Consider the following 10,208-nt stretch of genomic DNA (forward strand, 5'->3'; position numbering starts at 1 on the left):
TCCCTCATCATTCCTATCATATTTCTCCCAAAATCTGAAAATCCCAAATTGCAAGGAAGGAGCAGCGGCGCCTCTTCTTCACGCCACTCCATCTCTCCTCAATCGATTCTGCCGCCAATACTCCACCGCCGTCGGCCGTCCATCACCGATCGAATCGCCGGCGCTCCCTATCGCCGGTGATTCCCATCGGTCTTCTCCCCCCCTCTCTCTCTCTGTTTCTCTCGCTCACCGTCGAGCTTCCTCTCTCTCTCGGCGACTCCGCAGCCATGGTCGACTAGACAGACGCTGCTGGCCCAAGCAAAAAGTGGAGGTCATGTACACATGGCACAATCCTATTGGTCAATATTGAAATTCTTTTACTTTTATTTATTGATTTATTTTATTACTAGTTGTACAAATTTGGTTATTGTATAAATTTGTACTTATATTTTTATTGCAATAAGAAATATATTTATCCATATATAGATTTACATTTTTAATCTTGAATATTTTACACTAAAATAATTTTTGATTTTTTTATTACTTTTAGTTATGAATTTGTTTTATTCAATTATTATTATATTTATCCATATATCCTTCCAATACTCATTGTGAAACGTTCTTCCAAAAAAGCCATTTGAATTAATTTATTTTAGTTATTAATTTAATTTATTTAATTATTATTATTTTGTCTTTATATATCATTTCAAAACTCATGTGAATTATTCTTCCAAACATTCATGTGAGCCCCTCTTCTGAAAAATTCACGTGAACTAGTTTATTTTATTATGATTAATTATTATTTTTTATTATATCTTTATTATTTGGTACTTTTTTATTGTGCTTCATTTTTTCTATATATATCCCACTAAGCATTGCAAAACTCTTCACAAACAAACTAACTTTCTTTTCATTCTTGTTTTGATAAATTTGGTTTCATGGATCCAAATTATCCAGACTATCGTCCTTTTTTACCAAACTCCCAATTTTTTTCAAATCCGTAGTATTCACAAAACCTTGAATTTTCTCCAAATCTAAGCCAAACTCCTACATCTACTGAAATTCCCACGTCTGGAAATATCACCCGCAATTTTTTTAACTCTTCATTTGTATTTTGGTTTGTTTATTTCTATTATCGCCTTGTATTTTTTAATGTGTGTAATTTATTATTATATTGTGCTTTAATTATTTGAATATCTAATATTTTCTGTTTTAAATTTGAATCATATATTTTTTATTATAATTTTTAGACATTATTTAATATATCTAAATTAACTATAAATTAAAATATTAATATAAAATATATGAAAAGAAAATATTTAATTGGGTTGAGTTGGGGTCACTGATGGAAGTAAAAAAGTTGATGGGGGTTGAATTGGGGGGAGTTGTGTATGTGGATGATAGAGAAATGAATATTTTATTAAAAAGTTGATTGGGGTTGGGTTGGGTGAGTGTCACGGATGGAGATAGTCTTATATAGCCAATTTCTTTGTCCCTTTGTGGCAGGTTTTTTGGGAGTATAACTTGCTGCTTTGAGCTAGTTGTTCATCTCTCTTTTGAATTTGTTAAAAAGGCCTTCCTGCCTTCTTGATGAAAATTTTGGAAAGAGTTATACTTGCTGATCTCGTTCCTTAATTGCTCATGTGGGAGAAAAGGGCTTTCACTCTTTTGGTTAAGGAGATGATCTCACCATTCTCCATCCAATTGTCATTACTTCCACTTTGGAAAGATTTGGGATATCTCATTCCTTGTCTCCATCTTGGCTTTGTAGGAGAGTAGTGACAGACAATGTTGCAAGATCTTAAATGGCTCCTTACCATTTTCTTGAATAACATTTTCTCTTAGTTTTTGTTGAAGAAGAAATCTAACTATTTTTGGGAATTTCCTTAGCAGGTGGAATGACAACTCATGCTATCTCTAGTAGACTACAAATTGACCTCTTGGCATAGAGTGGTGTATGGAATCGAGATGGGTGTGGAGGAAATCCTCAAGGATTTGTGTAGTTCATGGTAATTGTTTCCTTGCCCCTTTATAGCTCTCTATGTAGGATAGCTTTTGTAAAGTAGATAAATCTTCTTCCCCAAAATTCTTATGTAACCTTTTTCATGAAAGATGGACTTCTTCCTTGTAAAGTGTGTCTCTTGAATTTCTTGTTTGGGAAAGAGTTAAATTAGGACTTGCAAATTCCCATGCATACGTAAACATTATACACGTCCATACATTCCCTTATGTATATGTGTAGTATATCATTTGATAACTCTTAGCATCTTCTCTTATTTCTATTTCCAATTGGAGATCCTTTTGACTTTCTTTCAATTGTAATTTATTGGGAATTTCCTCTCCCAACGTTTGTATTTTCTTGATTCACAAATTCCTAGTACTTTGTCCAACGTGATAAAATGAGATGCTACTTAAGTCATCCTTTGAAATTGAATTCAACTAGTTGCTTGCTAAAAATCCATTAAGCTCCATGTCGAAAATTATTATCTCCAACTAAAAAAAAATTCCTTCATTTCCATAGAAAAAGAAATTATGCTTCAAATCCTGGCCCGAAATTTCTGGGGCGTCACCTAACTAGAGCATGATCAATAGAAACTAGTACGAAATCTTATTATTTCGTACATATGATGAATATTTATTAAACGAATTGTTGACTATTTCATCTATATCTATAACTACGAAATCTTATTATTTCACTATTTTTTTAGTTATCATTCATTAGATAACTCATAAAATTCAATATAAATGAAAGAATTTATTTTTAAAAAAATAAGGAGCATAATTTTAAAATACAATTTATTTATACCCTATATTTACTCATTTACAAATCTTATTTTTTACAATTAAATTGCATTGAATTCGGTAATTTCATGGAAGAAAAAAAAAATTGAGTAACAAGTCAAAATAATAATTCTGCAGTCGGGTGGACTCGATCTCGGGTTGTCGCCTTAGGTCTAATATCTATGTATAATATATTCATACTAAAATTGGTGGGGGGACCACGGCCCCCCTGACCCTAACGTGGCTTCACCACTGCGCCGAGTCCTCCTATTAGTGACTATCTCCCCCCTGCTCGGGGTTGCTCACGCTCGGATCAAGGTGTTGTGGATAGATATTACGAAGACGTCGATCACGCAGCTCCGGTATTGGATAAGTCGAATTCCACCCGGTTGCTAGCACCGAAGACGTGCATCTATCATAGAATTTTGAATTTGGAACAAAATAATTTGACCTCTACCACTATAATATCAGACAAATTATTTTATCACGTTCAATATTATATTTGTGGTTTGTCGCGCTTATTTTTAAATTTGAATGGAAAATTGCGAAGTTACTGGAATTTTCAATTATCCTTATGTACAGATTTTGTTTTATTTTAGTATATTTTATTGTTTTAGTTTCTTAAGCTATAAATGCTTCGTTTATTCGACCATATATGTCGTCACATTAATATACGTAACACTTATATGTCACCATGCATCTAATAACTTTAAATTCAATCCAAGTATTGTCAACTGGGTCACTGTTTAATCTTTATTATGTAAATAATTGAAATGTCGACGTTTTCATGGCATTATTTATTTTGTCACGAAAAATATGTATTTAGTCCAATGATGAATTCTAATTTTGTTTTCTAATTGGGCTACAGTTAAGGCCTTATTTGTTTACATCATTATTTCATCCCCAAAATATTTCCAGTCCATTAATTTAACTCACTTAAAATAATAGTATTGTAAATATTATAATTAATTTCTAATTATATAATTAGTTTGGTTTTTGAAAATAGTAATACCTACTCTTATTTTCCTAAAAGAAGCTAAATTGGGAAATTTCCCAACCCGAAACTATTTAATTTCAGTAGATTTTTGTCCCAGATGTTCTCCTACTCTAAAAATCTCGATTTTCTTATATTTGCTTTATTTGAATTTCCGAGGAATTACATGATAACCAACACATAAAATCGAAAGCACCTTTGTGTTTAAAATATACTCTCTTGGTTGAACACGAGTTTTAATGCACAATTGGTAAAGTAAGAGAGAAGTAGAAATATAAAGTTATTAAAGTATTATTAGTGGAGAATGAGTTCTACCTCATTAGAGAGGAAAAAGTTCCCAAAATTTAAAAGTGCATATTATTGTGAGACGGACTAAAAAGAAAATAGTGTATACTTTTATGGGACGGATGGAGTATATAAAATGAATTTATTTTATAAAACACATGCAATGAGGCCTAAAATGACAAGTGCATCAAGTCCTCGCTGGGTTGCAAACTAATACCACATCGGAAAATGGCAAAAAGTTGGAAGCAATTATTAAATGTTTTAAAGTCCAATTAATTTGAAGCCTTTAAGAAGTGGTTCGAAAACAAATATGTGGAAATAGTTAAGCTTTAAGTAAGATTAAGATTGAAAAAAAATACTGTATTAAACAATATAGCATTTAATTTTAGCAATTACTGCAGTTTGTCGAACGTAATAACTAAAGATGTTATTATAAATAGTAGTGCTAAAAGCCTACTTTATTTATGGATTAAACACTGCCATATTGATTCCAATAATTCTTTTATAAGTCTTGTTGCTCCTTATAATATTCCTGCACTATATTTTATGCAGGTATTTTAATCATTGAATGTTACTCAGGCATATTCATGCTATTGTAGATATATATATACTTCCTCTGATACGAGGGTACTCGTATCGGTTCCGGTAGCGAGAAATTACCGGCGAAGGGTTAGGTTCGTTCGCGGGATCTCCCCGTCGAGCTGCCTAGAATTCTCGGCCAATTAGGGTTTGGAGAGATGAACTTATGAAAAAATAAAGTACAATAAAAGATAAAGTAACGATAAATGATAAACTGAATTGATATTTCTTGAATGATCCAAATGAATAACAATATCCACTATTTATAATAGTGGATACCCTAACTTAAGGAACAAGAAAATAATCCTAATAAATATGAAAAGATATGGTAAATCAATAACTAACTAAATAATATAGATATGGGAATAATCCTAGGAATGCTCGTATCATCCTCATTTCCAATTCGTACTGAGTTGAGACGTTTTTTTTTGCACAACATTTAAGATATTGATATTTACAGATTAAGTGGACAGAGAATAAAGTAGGAAAAATAATAAAGTAGAAGAGGGAACGAAGTCAGAGAAATAATAAAGTTGGAAAGATATAGAGAGAACAAAGTAAGACACAAAATAAAGTTTTTGACGTAAAAAGGAAATAAGTCAACTAACATGGGATAGTTCAAATTGGAATCCGACACAACTAACTTGGGACAAATGAAGTATGATCAAGACATCGAGCACCCCATATTCCTCCCCGTTGTTATAGTTTAATTTATCCATTCTACTTGATGCACATGCAGATTTGCCAATTTATTTAAATGATACTTCCTTGGTCCACAATTAGGAGTTCCAGTTCATTTTTATTATAAATGGATAATAGACTCCACATTTGACTAACTAATTTCATTCACATGTTATTATAAAATTGATAAATAAAAACGTGACCCACATTTTACTATTTTTTCTACGTATTTTACTTTAATTTATATTTCTTAAAATTCATGTCGAACTCAACCAGGCTCTTAATTGCAGACTGAAAGAAGGAGGGGGTAGCTTTTTAACCGCGCAACTCTTTAAGATTGTTTTAGCGAATTAAAATATTCCCAGTTCAGCGAAAAATGAAAAGTAACGGTTTGTTTCAAGAAGAAAACGAGGCAAATTACCTTGTATTTTGTACTCCATATTTTGTTGTTATTCATGACATTTTAAAATTTTAAATTATGTAATCCTATTTAATTTGTACATTACAATTTTAGCTAGCTTCCTAATTCTCATCCTCGTGTCATAATTAAGATTAATTAAGTTTAGGAGAAATCTTTGAGACAAGCTTCGTCATAGTATGATTCATAAGTAGCAAAAGCGTTGCTAAATGCTAATACTTGGTAAATAAAAGAGCAGTAGTATAAATGAATATAATAACTCCTCCATGATTTATTATTGTTCACAAAATGAAGCATCAAAACAAAGTACAATAATATGCATGCATATAAGCATGGTTAGTGCCTTGCTTAGATTTCTACATTTTAATTATTATTATTATTATTATTATTATTATTATTATTATTATTATTATCTCGTGCGTAGACGGAGAAGAGTTTCAATCACGATACTACCCCTTAAGTAGTAGTAATGGTGACGATGCGCAACACCTGAAAAACAAAAACAAAAACGGGGCCGAGCAGACCGTTAATGAGGGTGCTCACAAGCGTGGGAAAGCCGGTGAGGACGCCGTTGACGGTGCTGAGGATGGGGCAGACTGTGGAATTGAGAGGAAGGCTAACGAGAACGTTGCATCTTACGAGCGGGACGATGGGAAGGCCTGGCAGCACGCCCGGTGAAATTGGCACAGTTATGTTAAAAGCTCCGGTGGTGTTGGTGACTCCCTGGAAGAGCGTCTGCACCCCGGTCAACAGATTCGTGCAGTTCAGGTTCACCGTAACTCCCGGGAGCCTCGGCGACCCAGCGGCGCAGTTTCCAGTGGGTGTGCAACATATTGCGCCGCTGAAGAGGCCGGTGGCGGTGCCCATCTTCGGCAGTGATTGGGCGTAGGCAAGAGGAGTCAAGAGGAGGAGAGCCGCAACAAGCAAGGCCGGGGATTGCTTGTAATAACCCATTGCTGCTAGATGTTTTTTGTATAAAAAAAATTTATTTTCTAGTGTATTTGATTTTGCTGTGATTTAATCTATGGGAATGCACTACTATTTATAGTGTTATTTAGGGTTGAATTTGAAACTCGTGTTGAATAGTAGTACTACAGTTATTCATATGTACAAATAATGAATGCATGCTTTGATATACTATATACTTTCTTACCCCTATATACTTTAAGACATAATGGCAATGCCATAATGAGGTTTAAATAATAATTTTGTTTTACATTTAATTTTATATTAAGTTTGGATTTGGTATATATACTTTCTTACCCCTATATAATAACGGTACTTGCATTTCAATTAATGCTACTTGGATTTATTTAACATCTAACTCTATTTTGTTTTCTATTAATTACTCAATTTCTAATATTTCTATAACAATGAAAAACTCACTTACAAAATTTTCATTACTTATAAATTACAATGCACATATGATCAATTCATTCTTCATCATTTTTGTCCAAATTAAACTATCGAATTATTTTACAATTAAATATATAAATTTGGTTACGTAGTGTATTATTAATATTATAACAATTAATTTATAATCTACATCAATGATTTATTTTAAAAATAATAGCTTTAAAAAATAATGTCTTTTTAACTAAATTCATGAATACAATAACATATATGCATGTTTTAATTTAATTATCATAAGTCTAAGATATATCTTTTCAAAATAAGGGCATGTTAGTCCATATATATAAATTACATTTATGGCAAAATGACATAAAGACATTATAGCATAGAGACATTATGTCTCTAAATCACTACCCTTCAATTAATTGTAACATTAGCAGCGCACTTGGCAACGAAGGGACAAATCTTGCAGCAATGAGTCTGAGTTCAAATCTCACTATTGTCTGTGCTGTCGTATAGTTGCTTCCATCTCTCAGGCACAAGTGTGATGCCTTGGGAGATGGGCTTCTGGCAGTTAGTGGGTTAAGACTTCCCCCTTAACGAGCTACTGCGTATCCTGATTTAACCCCATCACATGATGTCTGGCCGAAGTGTGGGGACAGCCAAGGCGACAGAATCAATTTTTTTTTGTTGCAATTGTAAAATTCGCCCTTTAGCATTTAATTTTACCATTCAACTTGTATCAGCTGCATTTTGTCAAATGTATTGCCAAAAGAAGTTATTGCCTACAGTAGTGCTACATTTATGCAATACGTATTACCAAATTCAATCCAATATCTCTCTGCTGCTCATAAGAATACAAATATATACAGTATTAAATTTAGTAAATTTTAAAATGTATAGTACTCCGTATATCATAAAAAACATTAACTCTTATACTCCTATATGATATATAAAGATAAAATATTAGTAAAATTTAGTGTGATAAAATTTATTTAATATCATGAACATTAGTACCGTAGTTTCTACAAGGCTTGTCGAAAGAACGTTTTAAGTATAAGTTGGAGATTGATTTACAACGTGGCATATTAAAAATGATATATTATTATAATAAAGTATACCACTTTTAATTATTGATGAACTAATAATGTCAACGGAGTTTGGCTTGAATATTACGCGCCATCTACTTCATCCGTGGATTGTTGATGGGTAAATTTACCTACGGTTATATGCCATCAATAATAGTTGTGAAATATTCGAGCGGCAAGGTAATAATAGTTGTGTTAATTTTAAATTAATTATTTCATTAAATCTCTATTCGTTTTATCACAAATGTGTAAAATTATTAGGCTTAAGAAGAAAATAATACTACTTTAATTTCCATTTGCAAATTTCGGATCAGGCCCAGCAGAGGAAAAAGCCCAACAAAAAACACAAACAAACAAGCTAACATAAAAAGAGAGCGACCCATATACATATGTATATTGAATCATAAATTCATTATTCCATAACGAAAAAATTTATTATCAAATGATGAATTAGAGCATTATAAATAGCAACAATCCAGCTACAGTCCAATTAAAATTCTTCCTGCCATATTATCATGTCTTTCTCACAATTTAGGCAATATCCTAGTCTTCCCACAGTCCGGCCATAGCCGCCCAGTCTACCCCTCTCATTTAATTCATTTTATCAAATTAACAGTACAAAATTAATTGAACAAAATAGAAAAACATATTTTATTAAAATAAAAAGTTTACGTAATTAAATGCCATCAATAATAAACACTTATTTAAATGCTATAAAAATGTGCACAGATTTTAGAAAAATGATAATAAATAATTAAAGTGAAGAGATGATAAAGTAAGAGAGAATAACGTAAATGAGATTATTCTCTCTCATACTTTACCATCTCTCAATTTTAACTATTTAATATCATTTTTACAAAACGAGTGCAGAAAATGAAATGTGATAAAATTTCAGGGACGGAGGGAGTAAGTTCTAATTTTGCCACATCATTTTAATTTTTTTTTGAGGAAAAAACTAAAAAAGTCTAAAGTCCATATATTTTTATATTAAAAAAATAAAATATAAGGGAAAAAATAGAAAAAGTTGAAAGTTCATATATTTATAGGCAAATAACTCTATTGTCTATTGAATAGTACTACAATAGGTCATGTTAAAATGAATATATTATCTAATCCACAACTAAGATCAATCATACACCATTAAATTTTAAAATGACTGGATATGATTAAAGCTCACGGATTTCAATAAATAGTAGATTCAATATCAACAAAATGGTAAAATAGTCAACATGTTATAACATACTCCCTCCGTCCCACTACAAGTGATCAACTTTCCATTTTGAGTTGTCCCACCACAAGTGATCAATTTCCTTTTTTAACAAAAGACAAAACTTTAACTCTCTCTTACTTTATTCGTTGTCTCTTACTTTATTCTCTCTTTATCTCTCTTACTTTTTCATCTCTCATACTTTATTCTCTCCACTTTAACTCAATATATATCATTTTCTTAAATTCCGTGCCCAAAAGAAATTCATCACTTGTGATGGGACGGATGGAGTAGAATTTTCACGGTTTTTTTTATATCAACATAGTGTAATATACGATTTTTTGATGTATATATTGATATAAAATCTGTTATCAACATATACAAAAATTAAAATAAAAATTATAAAATTTCTTCATCCGATCATCGTCGGAATATATGCAACTGAGATCTCGTTAGAGTTCTTATGAAATTACCTTTAATTTGATATATTTTTTACAAAAAAAATAATTTAAATCGGGAGAGTTATGTAAATTTCAAGTTTTGAGATGATTTTGAGAAGAGAGAAAATTGCTAGTTTTAACTATCATATATATAATTGATGTATATACCATTTAAGTTTATTTAATAATTCTTTTAATTTTAAATATAATCCACGTGCCATTATTTCAACCACTCAATCTCGGGGAAGGATCCTCCGCTGTGGTTAAAACCACAGCACCCCATGCTGTGCCACAAAACGCAGAAATTTCCTAATGAAACGGCAGCTGCAAAACATTTAATATTCAATCATCTAGGGATGTCAATCGGGCCAGCCCATCGGGTTTCGAGCCAACCCTATTTGGG

The 10,208-nt window shown here is 31.7% G+C and overlaps 1 long non-coding RNA gene across 1 annotated transcript; it reads left to right on the forward strand.

Moving 5' to 3' along the window:
- On the forward strand, window positions 1–2,111 carry LOC121754030. Its single transcript, XR_006040531.1, has 2 exons — window positions 1–338; window positions 1,873–2,111. It is a non-coding gene; the product is annotated as an uncharacterized LOC121754030 (long non-coding RNA).
- Window positions 2,112–10,208: the final 8,097 nt, after the last annotated feature.

The sequence above is a fragment of the Salvia splendens genome, chromosome 11, assembly GCF_004379255.2.
Source record: "Salvia splendens isolate huo1 chromosome 11, SspV2, whole genome shotgun sequence".
Taxonomy (NCBI): domain Eukaryota; kingdom Viridiplantae; phylum Streptophyta; class Magnoliopsida; order Lamiales; family Lamiaceae; genus Salvia; species Salvia splendens.